Source organism: Monodelphis domestica, chromosome 4 (assembly GCF_027887165.1).
Source record: "Monodelphis domestica isolate mMonDom1 chromosome 4, mMonDom1.pri, whole genome shotgun sequence".
NCBI lineage: Eukaryota > Metazoa > Chordata > Mammalia > Didelphimorphia > Didelphidae > Monodelphis > Monodelphis domestica.
In genome coordinates this window covers 15,649,291-15,668,076 of record NC_077230.1, presented here as the reverse complement: position 1 = coordinate 15,668,076, position 18,786 = coordinate 15,649,291, and the positions used below count along the sequence as shown (strand labels likewise).

General features: G+C 38.5%; 1 protein-coding gene across 1 annotated transcript in view; it reads left to right on the top strand.

The window, feature by feature from the left end:
• Positions 1-11,090: 11,090 nt before the first annotated feature.
• DNMT3L (DNA methyltransferase 3 like) overlaps positions 11,091-18,786 on the top strand; it is a 65,134-nt gene continuing 57,438 nt past the window's right edge. Inside the window, exons 1-2 of the mRNA XM_056826083.1 lie at positions 11,091-11,793; positions 14,026-14,111. The gene's annotated coding sequence lies outside the window, so the exon portion shown is untranslated. The remainder of the gene's footprint in view (positions 11,794-14,025; positions 14,112-18,786) is intronic.

Below are 18,786 nucleotides of genomic sequence, written 5' to 3'. Positions count from 1 at the left end.
CACAACTCCAAAGACATGAGTAAAAAGGTCTCCTGTTCCCATATGGACATCTAAAGTATGAATGCATATTTGAGTAGAGAAGTCTTTTTTATTTTTATTTTATTTTATTTTTTTGAGAAGTCTTGTTTAACCTCATGGAAGTTACAGAAAATACATAAAGGACTTAGAGTAGATTAAAAGTAATGGATACAATTTTCTTCTTTATCTGATGAGTCCTACCTTTCCCCATGTCCCTATATGGTCACTCAGATAAAATATGATCCTATGATTTAGACCCACAGTAACAAACTTATGACATGTATGCCAGAGATAGCATACAGAGACCTTTCTGTGGGCATGCATGCCAAGGACCCCCATTCCTGCAGCATAGAGTTGGCCCAAAGCCAGAGGGATGCACAGCTGGGCTGCTCTCTTCCCCCTCTCCCCAAACCTCACTACATCACCCACCCCCTGCCCAGCAGTCCAATAGGAGTGTTTCCTCCCTCTCCTGGGTGGAGTAAGGTGGGCAGGTTATAATGCAGTTTAGGTGCAGTCAGCAGAGTCTGTAAGTCTGTGATCAAGCTGATTCCTGTGGTGGGCTTTGTGTGGAGTGACAAATTAGAGTATTATTCTCAAATATAGTAGCAATATTAATATCTCCAAAATGAATACACCTAGGACTCCAGTAGGAGTTAGTAAGCAGGTCTCTTCCAGACAGCATCCTTTGCAGGACCAGATTGCCCATTGCATTCAGAATACAGCATCTTAATTACCTTTGTGGGGAGTGACACAGAAACAACTGATGTCTTTACTATCAGAAGCAACCAGTGTCTTTACTATACAAAGTATTTGGGGGGATTTGGAGATATGTCTTTTGAGTTTGTACTTTCAAAATGTTCAAAGTCTACTTAAACCACTAGACTATTTAGCTACTGTTCAAGGAACCGGGAAGCCATTTCAAATGCTAGACAAGTAGTCTAGTGATATAAGAATAATTTTTATGAACCTGAGACCAGGCTAATACCCTCTTCACTGTTCTACAGATCCCCCAGTTTCTTTCACAAGCAACCTCGGGCTGCTTAAAATTGCATTCTTTTTTTCCACTTACCTCTTATTAGCCCAGCCTGTGCAATTTGTATTCAAAGGGGCACCTGCCTCAGAGAGAATAGGTGGGCTATAAGCTCTGAAAAACAGAGATGGCAATCTCCCAATCAGCCCTGCAGCCAAAGGGTATCATTAACAGGGGGTTTGAATACAGATTAAAACCTAACTTCAACTCTTGACCATTTGCTAAAAAGGTTAATTTGGAGGATACTTGCTTCAGGAAGGCTGGAATCTGATGGGGTGAATGTGTCAGGATGGTTTCATTTAACCTAAGGGTTATATTTTCATATAAATAATTTCCTGTAAGCTGGGGATTTTTTTGCTTTTTGCTTTTTTTTCTGGCTGCCTTTTTCTTTCTCTCTTTCTCTCTCAATAAAATATTGCATTTGAAATGGCTTCACGTTTCCTTGAATAGTAGCTAAATAAGGTGTATTTTGAAATTGTCAAGGTCCTCTCAATTTCCACTTCACACGGGTTGGAGAGGAGCTAAGTTTGAGGGTATCATAGCTCACAGTGGGGCACATAACTAGAGGGGAGCAGTGATTGTGACCCTTGTCTCTCCCTCTCCCCAAGCCTGACTACATCAACCATGGACTGCCCAGCAGTCCAGTGGGAGTGCTTCCTCTCTCCTCTGGGTGGAGTAAGGGGGGGGAGGGGAGCACAGTATGCCTGGCACTCAGTGGGGAAAGGGGAGGGGAGCCATAGGTATGGCACTTGGTCAGGGGATGGAGGAGTGGAGTGGAGGCAGGTCCAGGCAATCAATCTCTAAAAGGTTCCCCAAACCTGATTTAGACTCTTTTCAAAAGAGAAATTGGGGGCAGCTGGGTGGCTCAGTGGATTGAGAGCCAGGCCTGGAGTCAGGAGGTCCCATGTCCAAATCTGGCTTCAGACACTTCCTGACTGTGACCCTGGGCAAGTCATTTAACCCCCATTGCCTAGCCTTTACCACTCTTCTGCCGTAGAATCAATATAGAATATTAATTCTAAAATGGAAAGTAAGTGTTTTTAAGTGAAATTAACTTCAGAATATTAGAGAGAAAATGCCAGAACATTCTAGTGATTCCTACATTCACCCTAGAATAACTTGTATTACAAAAGAGGCAATCCTCTTACCATCAGACCTGCCATAACCAAGTAACTTGTAACCATAGTGAGAAAAATTCAAGTCCCTTTGTCCCCCATGTTGTGATACAGACCACTAAGGTTACTCCAGTTCTGTGACCACATTCATAATTCTCTTCTCCCCAAGAAGCTAGAAGTGCTCAAGAAATCCCATTTCTCTTGCCTTAAGACTAAATTCTAGAATTATCTTTACCCCAGAAAAAAAAATTACTGTCAAGAAATTCCCCAGCCTCTTCCTATAACATTAGATTCTGAACCTCTAAGTCCAAAAATTACTTTGGGGCATAATGAGCTGAGGCCATATACAACCCAAGTTGGCACTTAACTCTGTGATTCTATTCTATCAAAGGGAGAAAAAAGCAAAAAAGTCTAAAACTGGGCTCCTTTTATTAGCCTGCCACAAAGAGAAGACTGACTCATAAGAGTCCTCTAATTTATAAGATATAGTATAAGTCCCAAATTTTCACTATCCTGTGAATTTATCAATTTTTTTAAATCAAGAATTTATCAAGACTGACACTCAATCAACCCCACAAAGTATAGATCCTAAATTATCCTGTCCTCTGATACCACAACAACAAATGGAGGAGGTAGGTGTCAGAGAACTAAAAACATTCATTGGATATAGAATTGAAATGTAAATTGGAGTCAATCTAATCCATACACACACACACCCTTACACACACATACCCTTCACACATTTTGCAGATGAAGAAACTGAGGTGCATATAAAAAAAAAAAACACAGAGTGACAAAACCTCAAGTCCTCCACATCCAAAGCCATTGCTCTTTCCAGTTGACCATACTGTCATTTTATTCTCCCAACCCCAACATTTAAGGTGTCAGTAGAGACCTGGGACATACATTGTAAAATTAAAGAAGAATTAAGGTACTTAATGACATCCTGAAATGAAGAAAATGTTTTCTGTCAACATGGAAATCTAGAGATCCCCAGTTTATTTAGTTGGGAGATAGAAACCCAGTTTTGACCTTGTCACAGGAGAGTTTCCCCCTGAGGGAAGGTCCCACCTTGCCAGACAATGGATATCCACTTCAGCTTTGGCTCAGTAGGTAGCTCATCAGTCTCACAAGCTGAGTTCAATCCTCGGTAAGGAGGGTGTGACATACTGGGAAAGGCTTCTGGAGACAAAAGAGTTACTTGACTTCAGATGGGGTTTACCTCCCCACCTGAAGTGGATGTCCATTGTCTGGTGAGGTGGGATCTTCCCTTAGGGGAAACTTTCCTATGACAAGGTCAAAACCTGGGGTTTCTACCTCCCAACTAAATAAACTGGGGATCTCTAGATTTCCACATTGACATTTCTAAGTGTAACTTGCAAAGATGTCTGGCTTGAAACTAATTACGTTCTAAATCTGATAATAGTCCACTTAACATACCCTATAGCAGTGATGGTGAACCTTTTAAAGACCACATGTCCAAACTACAATCCTCATGCTACATGTGAGCACCCCACACAAACACAGGGGAGAGAGGAAGCACTTTTATTGGGCTGCTGAGCAGAGGGGTGGGTGATGTGAGAAATGTCTTCATGTGCTCATGAAGAGGGGGAAGGGAGAAGCCTATTCCCGCACACATGCTATAGGTTCACCAACATGGCCCTATACACATCCATTTCTAAAAAAATTTTTTTGCTAAATTCAGGGCCACTCTTTTAAACAAGAATGTAAGGCCCATCACTGATGGCACTCCTAAAATCTCTATCACAGATTTTATTTCTTTCTTTCTAAAATATTACCATTTGCAAAAAGTCAGGTTATCTAGTTTACTGTACCCTGATGAAGCTTGATTTTCCCTTTTAATTAGGGATCCTTAATTAAGATCCTTAGTTGCAAAGATCACATGTAATAACATTTCTCTCCATCTACAGCCTTACCTTCTAGGAATTTACTTCCTACCCAAAGGAACTCTCAAGCATAATTGCTTTGACTCCACTGGTTTTGATTTATCTTTTCTCAACTCTTGTGCTATTACCAGAAAATATTTTCCAGAAAGTAACTGCCAGGCTTTCTCCCCTTTTCATCATATTCTGGAAAATGAGGCTGCTTTTGCTGCTATCACAGTATCTGGCTCTCTACTGGTACATATAATTTATGAAGCTTTGGCTTGGGAAACATACTACAGATATTACAAAATAATACCCTCAAGGGTTTAGGGAGAAAAAAAAATGTAATCTGTGCCATTGAGCAAGTGGAATAAGCCAGTGAAATAAAATGTCAAAATTTTAATGTGTACAACCTGCTATCTCTAAAATGTGACCAAATATAAAATGAAAAGGCAACCCAACGTTTCATGAATGTGATTCTTCAAGAAGTCATGATGCAAGTTATCAAGTAGCTTCCACATGACCTTCTCATAGTTCTCTTTCCAACAACACATCCATCCATATGCCTGCGTAACAAAGCATTTTTATAGTATGCACCTTGGAATGCAACCAGGAAATTTCACTGAGAACTTTATGAGGTCCACAATTAAAATGGCAAGCCATTGTGCAGCTATTCTGAGCTTTTTGAAACAAGTGTTAACTTTGGCGAGATTCCATCACAAACTTTGGCAGGTTTTCTGATGACTCACACATGACTCATGGACTCCCCTTCCCTCCTCCCTCATTCCCTCCTCCTCCTCCTCTCCTGTCTCATCATTCATCCAAGTAGAAATATCCTTCTTGAAACGGATCTTTTAAATACGTACAGTCAGGAGAGAATGTTGCTCAAACTCAATCAAGGTCTGCTTGTTCTTTGGTCTTTTCAATTTTGTTGACAACTTTTGCTTTTACATCACTGTTATTTCCAAATATATTCCTCCTTTCCCAGGCAAAGAACTGCCCCTTGTATTAAAGCATACAAAAAGAAAAAAGAAAAGCAGTTTAGCAAAAATCACCAGTGCATTAACTGAATCTGGCAGTATTTATGTCAACCTGAATCAACCAAAACTACCAAAGTTTAATAATAAAGAACCTTGATTGGGGAAGGGAGATTACAATCTGGGCTCTCTCTCAGCACCAGAGAGAGCTCTGGAGCATCCAATGAAATACAGAGAAAGAAGTGATTCAGTAGTCTTGTAGTGGCAGAGGAAGAGTCTGATTAGTAAATCTACAGAAACTTGGAAAGGGTAGCAATAACCAGAGGCCCAGAGTGGCTACAGGGTGGGGGTTTTGTTCTTTTTATTTCATTGTCCTCTTTTAAAATCAATTTTGACAGTCCTCAGGAAAGGAATAGCTTTGGGAAAGAGACAAGACCAATTCATAATCAAGTCATAATCGTCAGTGGCCTTCAACATTCCCCACTCTTGGCCAAATCTGTTCCCCACTCCACGAGTTGTGTTGCAGTGTTGCAATGTTGTAGCCCATCATTTTGTCCACCGTTCAGCAGTCCTTTCTCCCAATTTATTTGTAGCACATAGTTCATAGGAGTAACCCTCTGAGAAGATGCCCCAGGCTTTGGTATTAAGATCAGTCATGATTTTTTGAATTTTAAATTCTGATATGAATCAGAATTCTGCATTTCTCAGAAGCAAGGATTGAGTTTTGTTTTGTTTTGTTTTTTTCATTTATATTGTTGTAACTATCAAGGGTGGTTTTTCCTGGTTATTTTACTTTGCCTCACTTTATATAAATTTCCTTTATTTCTGTCTTCTTTCATTTTTCATTCTTTGTCTTTTTCCTTCTTAAGGCACAGTAGTAATCCATTTCCTGTTGACTGGTAACTAAGGACCTTATCTCAGTAGGTTAGTTTCTTTCCTTGTACTTGTTCCCAAAGATCTTTATCTCATACAGGAAACATTCACATTCCTCCCGCTAGATAAAGTTGTAAAATGAGAAAGCTAGTCACCAAGGCTTATTTGTAAGGCGAGTTGCTAAAAAGACAAAATCCAAATTGTAGAATTAAACTTAAGACTATGTCAACTGTGTTATCAAAGTATCTTCAATAAGGCTTCCCTGTTTGGAGTCCGGCAAGCCATGGTATATTTTTAGGGGCAATTAGTTGAATCCTATTATTTATCATTATTAAGCACTTATGACAATTAATGCAAAAAGAAAAGCACTTGATTATTATAACATCAAGACTCAGCTCAGGTGCCGCCATCTACATGGAAACATTCCTGATCCCCTCACTTTTAGGGCTTTTCTGATCCTAGAAATTTTTTTGTATTTATGTAATGAATATCTCAGGACTTCAATAATTTTAATAATAAACTTTAATCTTGAGGTATATTCTCAAAATCATCAGTTTGGTTTATATTGTCCTCAGTCAGAATCGTCACTGGAAAACATCTCCAAATATAATTCCATCCAGTTAATGCCTACAGGGGTCTCTACCTATACAGGTAAAACAGATTCCAGTTTCCAAGGTAACACTGCATATGTCAAACACTAAGTAGTCTTTATTCTCCTTCCAAAAAATGTTGCAAAACAGAAAAGACTCATATAGCCCCTAAAGAATGTGAAGTGGAAATGTAAGGGGACCTTGACATCTCAAGGTGCACCCTCTTTGCCCTTTACCTTCAAGAAGACAGAAAAAAGCCATCTTAAAATGAAATGTATTTATTGAGAGAGATGTGAAGCAATATCTCACATCATAGACCAAAGACAGTGTTCCCCAGATTTACAGAGAGAGAGAGAGAGAGATGTGGCCATGCCTCAAGTCATTGACCAGAGACGGTGACCCCTGATATAATGTTCTAAGGTTTACAGAGACACTCAACTTAGAGGAAAATACAATCAACTTATTTTACACATTCAAGTCTTCCTTCAAATTAACGTTTTAAAGAAATGGTCAAGATTTTTTTGTATTTGAGAACATTTTTAATAAATAATGTGACAAAATATTTTTCTGATTATTGGATCTTCAGTATGCAAAATTATGACTAAAAAGAAGAAGTCCTTACATGAACATAATGAAAACATTAATCACATGGATTGCTCCCTGTACTTCTTTTCTATGTAACTTTTCAAAACATTATCTAAATTAATGCTTTTAGCTTTTGGTACTTATCAAATTTTAATTTTTTTTATTTCAATGGGCTAGCCCTTTTAGTTGTCAATGAAAACAAATTTTTAGATTAGCACCAATGACAAAAATCAAAGAAATGCATATAACAACACAAAAGATCATAAAAACTACAGACAGAGAACATCATTTGGTGATTTTAAAAAATCAATGCCTCTATTTGAGCTTATATTTTTAAAAAACCACCTGTGTTTTGCTACATTAAACTTGCAAATTTCCCAGAAATCCAGAAAAAGTAAGAAACGTTCTACCTATGGTCCACAATTATCTATGTAAGTTACTGAAAAAGCTTAGTAGTGGGTAAGACATGGTGAACGATCCAGCAAAAGACACAGAGAAGTGATCCGAAAGTAAACCAAAAGGAGAGACCAGTGTTATGAAAATCTAGAGAAAAGACTATCAGGGAGAAGAGGGTGATTGACACGGTCAAAGGCCAAGAAGGAAGAGAAGTGAGAAAATATCATTAAATTTGGAAATTAAGATTAATATTTAATACTTAGGAGAGGGCAGTTTTAGTTAAATGATGTGTTCAGAATTCAAAAGATGAGAGAGTGATAGAAAAGGAAGTGAAAACACCTGCTATTTATTAATGATCTTCTCAAGAAGTTTAGCCACAAAAGGGAGGAGAGATATAGGACAATAGCTAGAGAGGAAGGATCCCCTTTTCCTCTTCTGACTCTGCCATCACCCTGGTCTAAAGACTCATCACCTCACATCTATGCAATATCTTACTGATTGGTCTCCCTTTCTCCAGGGTCTCCTTACTCCAGCCCATCCTCCACTCAAGTGTCAAATTTGTCTTTCTTACTCTCAGATCTGACTTTGTCATCTCTATTCAATAGACTCCAGTGGCTCTGATCAAATAGGAATCCTTTCTTTTCTTTAAAGCTCTTTATGACCTGCTCTTTACCTACCTTTCTAGTCTTCCCATATCTTCCTTCACTTCATATACTCTGAGATGAGGCAGCTAGGTAGCACAGTGTACCGAGTGCCTGGCCTGGAGTCAGGAATACCCAAGCTCAATCCCAGCCTCTGGCATTTATTAGCTGTGTGACCCTGGGCAAGTCATTTCACTACATTTGCTTCAGGTTCCTTTTCTGGGAAATGAGCTAGAGAAAGAAATGATAAACCATTCCAACATTTTTGACAAGAAAATCCCAATAGGGTCACCACAAAGAGTTGGCTAATTGAAATAACCAAACAAAAACAACACTCTGATGTCCACTGACACTACCCTCCTTGCTGTTCCTGGTGTAGGACTCTCCATATCTCAAGTTTAGGCATTTTTCACTGGCTGTTGCTTATTCCTAGAGGATTCTTCTGCCTCTTGGCTGCCTTGACTTTCTAAAACTCTCAGCTCAAGTGCCAGCTTCTGCAAGAAGCCTTTCCCAGTACTCCTTCATCTTAATGCCTTTGATATCATCTCCAATAGAACCAGTTTTTATTTGCTTTATACATAACAGCTCTACGTTAGACCATGATGAAATGAGCAAGTCAAGATGAAACCAGGCCAAATGAATTTGCACTAAACTCACTTCTAGCCCTGCAAGGAGAAGTCATTAAAGAGAGTGAGGATTTCATCCTGTTCCTTAACTCTTTTTCTGCAGCCAGTTGCCTTAATTAAGCAGAGAACTGATGCATCCTGGCTCCAGTCTGGTGTTTTGCTCCATAGAAGTAATTCCTCCTATAAGTAATTTTTTCTGTAGCAAGTTTGGGGAGTTCTATGATCTTGAGCACATTAAATCTTCTCATGAGATACCTTCAGCTGCTCTAGCTATCACTTCCTAATTTTGGTCCTTTTTTTATAAAAAAACATTTTTTTTAGAATATTTTTCCATGGTTCCATGATTTATGTTCTCTCCCTCCCTTCTTCCCTCCCCCATCCCAGAGATGACAAGCAAATCCACTGGTTTATACATGTCTTATTACTCAAAACCAATTCCCATAATATTAATATTTGTAATAGAGTAATCTTTAAAAAACCACAACCCAAATCATATATCCATATCACTACGTGATAAATCACGTATTTTCTTTTGCATTTCTACTCCCACAGCTCTTTCTCTGAAGGTGGATAGCATTCTTTTTCATAAGTTCCACAGGTTTGTTCTTGATCATTGCATTGTAATTAGTAGCAGAATCAATTACATTTGATTGTTCCACAATGTTTCACTTTCTATGTAGTGTTCTCCTGGTTCTGCTCATTTCAATACACATCATTTCAGAGGTCTCTCCAGTTCATATACAAATCAAAAATTCAACATTCCTTATAGCACAATAGTATTCCATCACCATCATATACCACACTTTGTTCAGCCATTCCCCAACAAGGGACACCCCCCCATTTTCCAAATTTTTGGCACCACAAAAAGCACAGCTATAAATATTTGTGTACAAACATTTTTTTATCTCTTTGGGGTACAAACCAGTAGCATTATAGCTGGATTAAAGGGCATGCAATCATTTAAAATCTGCTGGGCATAATTCCAAATTGCCTTCCAGAATGGTTGAATCAATTTGCAACTCCACCAGCAATGCATTACTGTCCCAATCTTGCCACATCCCCTCCAGCATTCATTATTTTCCTTTACTGTCATATTGGCCAATCTGCTAGGTGTGAGGTCACACCTCAGAATTGTTTTGATTTGCATTTCTCTAATCAGAAGAGATTTAAACACATTTTTATGTGCTTATTGATTGTTTTGATTTCTTCGTTTGAAAATTGTCCTTGACCATTTGTCAATTGGGGAATGGCTTGATTTCTTGTAAATTTGACTTAGTTCTGTATATATTAGAGAAATTAGACCTTTGTCAGAGACTTTTGTTATAAAATTTTCCCCCAGTTTGTTGCTTCCCTTCTCATTTTGGTTGCATTGGTTTTGTTTGTACAAATACTTTTTAATTTAATATAATAAAAAATTATTCATTTTACATCTTGTAATATTCTCTCTTACTTGGTCTTAAATTCCTTTCTTTCCCATAGATCTGACAGGTATACTATTCTATGTTCTCCTGATTTATTCATGATTTCACTCTTTATATTTAAGTCCTTTGCTCATTTTGAATTTATCTTGGTATAGGGTGTGAGATGTTGATCTAAATCTCATTTTTCCCATACTGTTTTCCAATTTTCCCAGCAGTTTTTGTCAAATAGTGAGTTCTTGTCCCCAAATCTGGGATCTTTGGGTTTACTAAACACTGGCTTGCTGAGGTCATTTACCCTTAGTCTATTTCATTCATCCACCTTCCTCTCTCTTAACAAGTACCATATTGGTTTTTTGCTTGTTTGGTTTTTTTTGCTTGTTTGTTTTTTTTAAACCCTTACCTTCTGTCTTGGAATCAATAATGTGTATTGGTTCCAAGGTAGAAGAGTGGTCAGGGCTAGGCAATGGGAGCTAAGTGTCTTGTCCAGAGTCACCCAGCTGGGAAGTGTCTGAGGTCAGAGTTGAACCCAGGACCTCCCATCTCTAGGCCTGGCTCTCAATCCACTGAGCCACCCAGCTGCCCCCAGTACCATATTGTTTTGATGATTACCGCTTTGTAGTACAGTGTAAGATTTGGTACTTCTACGCCCCTTTCCTTCACATTTTTTTCATTAGTTCCTTTGATATTCTTGATCTTTTGTTCTTCCAGATTTTTTTTATAAAAAAGTTTTTTGGTAGTTTGATAGGTATGGATCTGAATAAGTAAATTAGTTTAGCTAGGATTGTCATTTTCACTCTATTAGCTCATCCTATTATTAGGATTAAATAACATTTGGATTTAGTAAGCTTTGGACAGAGTAAAGAGAATGCCAGATCACATTGCCGCAGCCCCGCTTGGAATCTTGGGGAAAGGTTCCTGGCAGAGATTTTTGAGGCCTGCAGGGAATCTTGAGAAGGAGAAATCTGTTGGCTTGCCAACTGACACTCATTCCTGGCTGGGTATCTGGCTTAGAGAAAGTGCTGGGAAACCCAGAAAACCTGAGTGATGGTTTGGAGGAAGAGTTGGGAGAGTTGGGAATCGCTGGTGAAGACAAGAGAAAGGAAGAAAATAAAGAGCTGGTTTTTGGTTCCCCCCCCCACCCCCCATGGCTGCAGAGTGATGAACCCCAAAACCCAACTTGGTTTTTAGGCCTACCAGGCTGAGAAACCTGAGTGGGCCCAGAAGTAACAGTTGGAGGAGTGAGCTGAAATTTTCAAGAAACTTTAAGACTTATATAGAAGGATAGTAACAAATTAGCATAGATTTATATATTTAGTATAGATTTGGGGGTAAAGGATAGATTTAAGGAGTTCAGAAAAGACCTGGGACTCAGGGCAGAAGTCACCTTGTGAGTGGGATGAGGTAGACCCCCTTAGAGTTGGGCATCCTATCCTTAAACCTTTTCAATCTTATTAAATGGTGGTTTTGTTTTTATTTCAGTCTCCATAGAGCGTTACTGTTGGCCAAACCTGTTACCTTCACTGCAGCTGGCAGTCCACTGATTTAACAGCAACAAGAACCAAACCAGACAGAAAGTACAGCATATCACTAACTTACCTAACAACACACTCCCAGCACTATCTATGAGCAATTAAGGTTTTTTTTTTAAATATTATTTAATTGATTAATTTAGAGAATTTTTCCAGGATTACAAAAATCATGTCCTTTCCCTCCCCCAGCAATTAATGTTTTTCCAATGGTTTAGATCTAGTTTTATTTATGTGAAAAGTGTTTTGTAGTTCTGTTCCTATAATTCCCGAGTTTTTCTTGGCAGAGAAATTCCCAACTACTTTATATTGTCTAGAGTGATTTTAAGTTGTGTCCCTTTTCTAGGCAAATATACAACCCTTAGAAGTCAGGGGTTTGGAATTGTTTTCCTCCGCAGTGGGTAGATTTAAATTATTTTTGATAAGCAAGAATAATGGATACTTAACATCGGCCATCTCTTGATTGCTGGAAGATAAATAAAATCTTTGTCTGTTAAAAAAAAAAAGGCAGAAACTTTTTTAATTGTTGTTTATCTGTGTTTTCCCCTTCTTTGTTTCCCCAGTACTTAGCACATTGAGGGGCTTAATCAATGGGGGTTCACTCAATAATGCCTGTACAGACTGCACAGATTTCTATATTATATTGGGTCCCAGATTGTCTCTGGAAGTGTCCTGCTTTGTCTAGATTTGAATCGGTTCCAAAATGAATGCTGACATTCCAGAGAGAGCCGGTGAACACAAGTACAAAGAAAGCCACCCCATATGGCCCAAATGAACCTACGTTTGATTGGAGACAAGAACATACGAAATATAAAGTTTCTATGGACTACTAATGAAATACAAGATAGTTTGGGAAAGAGAGCATTAGCAGATGGGAGGAGCAGGAAAGCCTCCATGCAATGGGTAGTACCAGAGCCACATCTTAAAAGAAGCTGACTCGGTGAGATTCATCTGATCTCCCTGAGATGCTGATGCTATGGGAGATGCCAGCAGCCTTGTTAAAGTGATGAATGAAATATCATTTCTTTGTCCCAGTCCCACGTTCATCCCGAGGCTTCAGTTTAGGTCTGGTGTCCATGAAAATCCCTGAACTACAGCTCATCAGTGGCCTATATTTTATTTATTTATTTTTAAAACCTTTTACCTTCCGTCTTGGAGTCAATACTAAGTATCTGTTTCAAGGCAGAAGAGCAGTAAGGACTAGGCAATGGGGATTAAAAGAACTTGTCCAGGGTCTCATCACTAGGGACTGTCTAATTTGCCCTATATTTTAAACAAATAACAAAAATAAACTACTGTTTTCTTTTTATTTTAATTCTAAATGGCTTGTTTTCTCTTTCTCCTCCAAATTCATCTTGACTTTTCTCCCTAGATCCGTATTCTCCCTTCTTTCAAATCCTTAATTTTTATAACTTCTTCCCCATGATTACCAATCCTCACATCTAGACAAACACTAGTAAGTTCTTCATTTAACCCAAACATCCTGACATGCTATTGTTTTTCTCTTTGCAATATTTAAAACCTTAGAACGCCATATTTAAATTGTATCACACTTATCACGATCTTGGATACTTCATCAATCTGGAGAGATTTGGAAGAGGATAGAATTTCCCCTACCCTTTCCCATTGGTATTTGCATTTTAACAGAGCATTCTTGGCAGTTGATATAATAACTTAACCTAACGTAAAGAAGCGCTAGCATTATCTATCTTCACAATGTTACTCCAGTTATTTGTGAAGTCAGCCTTCTCTTTCATCTACATAAATGGCAAGACAGCAAAGGAGAGGTTTTATTAATTCACAGTTTTAAAAAAGGCATTAACCCCAAATTTCTCTACTTTGACTTTTTCCATGTAATGCTAAATGTTAAATTGCATTTATAGCAAGAAGAGAAGCAACTGACATACACCACTTAACAAAACTCTTACATACTAGAAAACAAATACATTCTCCCAGCTATAGAAAGAAAAAACATTTTGGAAAACAATTCTCATTTCTAAGACCTTGAAAATAATGTTGCCATATCAACTTCATTCAGTCTTTATGAATCCCCCTGTAAATGTTAGGTTTTTGGTCCAGCTAGTTTTCTGAAAAGAAAAGAGGAAAACAAAAAGGAATAAAATGAAAAGAGAGATGTGTAGGGAAAGTGAACAGCTCCACCTAAGGGACTGAGCATTCTCAATATGAAAAATACTACTCATCTCCAATATTCTAAATTAGTGGTTCTGGGTCTGGGTCCCATGAACCCCACAGGATCTTGGGGAACACATGAACTTGGAAGGGGGAAAATTGCACTTTCTTTTCATTAACCTCTGGAACTTAGTACTTCTTTTTATTGTAGATACAATCAATAAATATTCTAAGAAGTGCTATGAGCTAACTCCACAAGGCTGGCAAAAGGATCCATGGCAAAAGGATCACAATGAGGTAAGGAACACGGGTTCTCAGTGATTTTTACTAAGAAAAGAAGTGGAGAAGAGACATAAAAAGTTCAAATTGGAAGAGAATATCAAAAAACTGTATTAAGCTTTAGAATATGTTTTGTACTGATTTAAATATGGGAGAGTCTGATATTCTGGAAATTTAAGTAAAATTATGAAGACAGGGCACAGATGTCTGCCCACCAGAGTCTCAGAAACTGGTGATTAGGTATATGTTGGTGATGGAATACTATTGTGCTCAAAGGAATAATAAAGGGGAGGGAACTGGAACAACCTCCAGGAATTGATGCAGAGTGAAAGGAGCAGAACCAGGAGAACATTATACACAGAGACTGATACACTGTGGTACAATCAAATGTAATGGACTTCTCCATTAGTGGCAATGAAGTGATCCTGAACAACTTGGAGGAATCTACGAGAAAAAAACACTGTCCACATTCAGAGGAAAAACTGTGGGAATAGAAACACAGAAGAAAAACAACTGCTTGAATACATGGATGTACATCAACAACATGGAAATAGGTTCTGATCAAGGACACATGTAAAACCCAGGGGAATTGCACGTAGGCTGCAGGAAGAGTAGGGGGAGGGAAATAATGTGATTCTTGTAACCAAGGAATAATGTTCTAAATTGACTAAATAAATTAATTAAAAAAAAAAAAAAGAAACGTGACTATTTAGTCCTCCATATTGACTTCTCAACTCAGATGACTAGAAATAGAAATAGAGAACCCAGAGAAGGAAGAGAAATTAAAGGATATTGAACCCAACAATACCTAAGGAGGTATCCCTTTTTCAATACCACCAAAAAGTAGTTATCGAGACAATTAAGTGATGCAGTAGATAGAAGGATGAATCTGCAAATAAACCAGAAGGACCCATCCTGCTTCAGACATTTGCTTACTAGTTACTGTTACTCTGGATAAGTCTTTAACTTTCTCAAACCTCAGTTTTCTTATCTACAAAAGTGGGAATTATATCAGCTTCTGCTTCATAGGATTATTATGAGACTCGACCGCTTTAATATATGTAAAAATTTTTATAAACCTTAAATGTTATTTGTGGTATTTATTGTTATCATCAATTTCTGATTAAACTTAGAATAAGAGAATTGCAAAATCTTAGAATGGGAAAGGATCTTGAAGGCCAGATAGTTCAACTTAAATATAAAAAGGAATACTTCAAGTAATCTTCTCAATCTAGCAGGTGGTATAAGTGGAAGGTAAAGGGGAATGGTATTGGAATAGTGAAGCAAGAACTAGTTATATAGTATACGATAAACCCAAAGATCCCAGGTCTTGGGACAAAAATTCACTATTTGATAAGAACTGCTGGGAAAGTTGGAAGACAGTGTGGGAGAGATTAGGAATTGATCAACACCTCACACCCTACACCAAGATAAATTCAAAATGGGTGAAAGACTTAAACATAAAGAAGGAAACCATAAGTAAATTGGGTAAACACAGACTAGTATACATGTCAGACCTTTGGGAAGGGAAAGACTTTAAAACCAAGCAAGACATAGAGAGAATCACAAAATGTAAAATAAATAATTTCGACTACATCAAATTAAAAGGCTTTTGTACAAACAAAACCAATATAACTAAAATCAGAAGGGAAACAACAAATTGGGAAAAAATCTTCATAAAAACCTCTGACAAAGGTTTAATTACTCAAATTTATAAAGAGCTAAATCAATTGTACAAAAAATCAAGCCATTCCCCAATTGATAAATGGGCAAGGGACATGGATAGACAGTTTTCAGATAAAGAAATCAAAATTATTAATAAGCACATGAAGAAGTGCTCCACATCTCTTATAATCAGAGAGATGCAAATCAAAACAACTCTGAGGTATCACCTCACACCTAGCAGATTGGCTAACATGACAGTTATGGAAAGTAATGAATGCTGGAGGGGGTGTGGCAAAGTAGGGACATTAATTCATTGCTGGTGGAGTTGTGAACTGATCCAGCCATTCTGGAGGGCAATTTGGAACTATGCACAAAGGGTGATAAAAGATGTCTGCCCTTTGATCTAGCCATAGCACTGCTGGGTTTGTACCCCAAAGAGATAATGGACACAAAGACTTGTACAAAAATATTCATAGCTGCGCTCTTTGTGGTGGCCCAAAACTGGAAAACGAGGGGATGCCCATCAATTGGGGAATGGCTGAACAAATCGTGGTATATGTTGGTGATGGAGTACTATTGTGCTCAAAGGAATAATAAAGTGGAGGAATTCCATGGGAACTGGAACAACCTCCAGGAAGTGATGCAGAGCGAGAGGAGCAGAACCAGGAGAACACTGTACAGAGACTTGGACACTGTGGTACAATGGATTGTAATGGACTTCTCCATTAGTGGTGGTGTAATGTCCCTGCACAATCTGCAGGGATCAAGGAGAAAAAAACACTATCCAAAAGCAGAGGACAAACTGAGGGAATAGAAACACCAAGGAAAAGCAACTGCCTGACTACAATGGCTGAGGGGACATGACAGAGGAAAGACTCTGAGCGAACACTCTGATGCAAATACTAACAACATGGCAATGGGTTCAAGTCAAGAACACATATGATACCAGTGGAATCACACGTCGGCCACGGGGGGTGGGAGGGAGGAAAAGAAAATGATCTTTGTCTTTAATGAAAAATGCATGGAAATGATCAAATAAAATACTATAAAATTAAAAAAAAAAAAAGAACTAGTTATTTATGATTTTAAAAAATAATCTTACCTTCCATCTTAGAATCAATCCTGTGTATTGAGTCCAATGCAGAAGAGCAATAAGGGTTAGGCAATGGGGGTTAAGTGACTTGCCCAGGATCAAACAGCTAGGACATACCGGAATCTAAATTTGAACCCAGGACCTCCCATCTCTGTCTTGCTCTTAATCCACCAAGCCATCTAGCTGTCTTTTTTTTTTTTTAAACCCTTACCTTCTGACTTAGAATCAGTACTGTGCATTGGTTCCAAGGCAGAAGAGCTTAGTGGGGACTGGCTCCTCTGAGCTGCCTTGTCTTAGTTATTTACTCTTGGCTGTACTTTCTTGTCCTTTGCTCCTAATCTCATTTTCTCTTTAGAGAGAAAAATTAGCTTTTACCAGTTGTTGCCTCTGAAGAATTTATGTTGCTTTCTGTTTCATTGTTACTTATATCTATTTCTATCTGTCTAATAACCTATGATCTCCCAGCTGTATTTGAGTAATAGAACACTTGGGTCAACAATATAACAATAATACAACAGCAATATTTAACTAATTTGTCTTGAAACAAGGAAGAGAAAGTAACCTTGTTGTCTCAAGTTTCTTTTAAGTTTACTTTAACATCGATGCCACGATTATAATATTTTATATTAGATATATAATGTATAATACCTAAATCATAGTCTTTAATATGTAAGCCATGATTAATTGTTAAAATATTTATTTAATGGTTGAATGTTATGTTGGGGTGGGGGTCATTATGAGCAAGAAGGTATGAGATTGAAAATTGCTATTATCTACCAGAGCAAGATCTTAAGATCTCTGGCTGAGAGCTCATCGTCAAAGGAAGGAATTTTTTTTTTAAAGGCCAGCACAGCACTCTCTGTCTATCTCTCCCTCTCTCTCTCTTTCTCCCTTTCCCTCTCTCTCTCTTTCTCCCTCTCCCTCTCCATGTAGAGATAGAGATAGAAATGATAGATAGAGATAGAGATAGAGAGAGAGATAGAGATAGAGATAGAGATAGAGATAGAGAGAGAGAGATAGAGAGAGAGATAGAGATGATAGATAGAGATAGAGATAGAGAGAGAGAGAGAGAAAGAGATAGAGATAGAGATAGAGATAGAGATAGAGATAGAGATAGAGATAGAGATAGAGATAGAGATAGAGATAGAGATAGAGATAGAGATAGAGATAGAGATAGAGATAGAGATAGAGATAGAGATAGATCAACCACAATGTTGCAAACTTAACTAGTAAGGTAAGTCAGATATCAATCGTTACCCATGGCATAGAGAAAACCACCCCCTAGAAAGGAGTAACTGAGGTGGGTTAGAAAGTCCCACTCTATGGGAGAAATAGTTCCATCCACACTAAGGGACATATATGGGGGGCAGGGCAAAATTGGGGGAGATGAGTAATAGTGACCAACAGTTCTGACAATTCAGTATCCTTTTATGCCAGAAAAAAAGCAAGAGAAAAAGTTTTACATAAAATTCTCAGATCTTCCAGATGAGAAATACGTCAAAGAATGCTTAGGCCTTTGATGGTGAACGTATGGCACATGTACCAAAGATGGCATATAGAGCACATTCTGTAGGCACTTGGCTTCCCTTCCCCAAGCCCCCTGCCAGATAGTTTGTTACTAGAAAGGCAGAGGAACTTGGGCAAAGCTGCTCCTCTCCCCCTCTCCACCATGCCTGATGACATTTTTTGCACATGCCCTTACCCTCTGCCCAGCAGCCCAATGGGAGGGCACAGAGGGGAAGGTGGGCAACTCACAGGCAGCAGAACTGGAGGGGAGAAGAGCGCTCAGGCCACTCCCCTACTCCTCTCTACAATCTCTGAGGACATTACTCGATTCACCCACCCCTCCACCTAGCAGCCCAATGAGAGGGCTTCCTCCCTCCCCTATGTGGGATAAGAGGGCAGAGCGAGGCACACCCTTCACTTGTTGGGGGG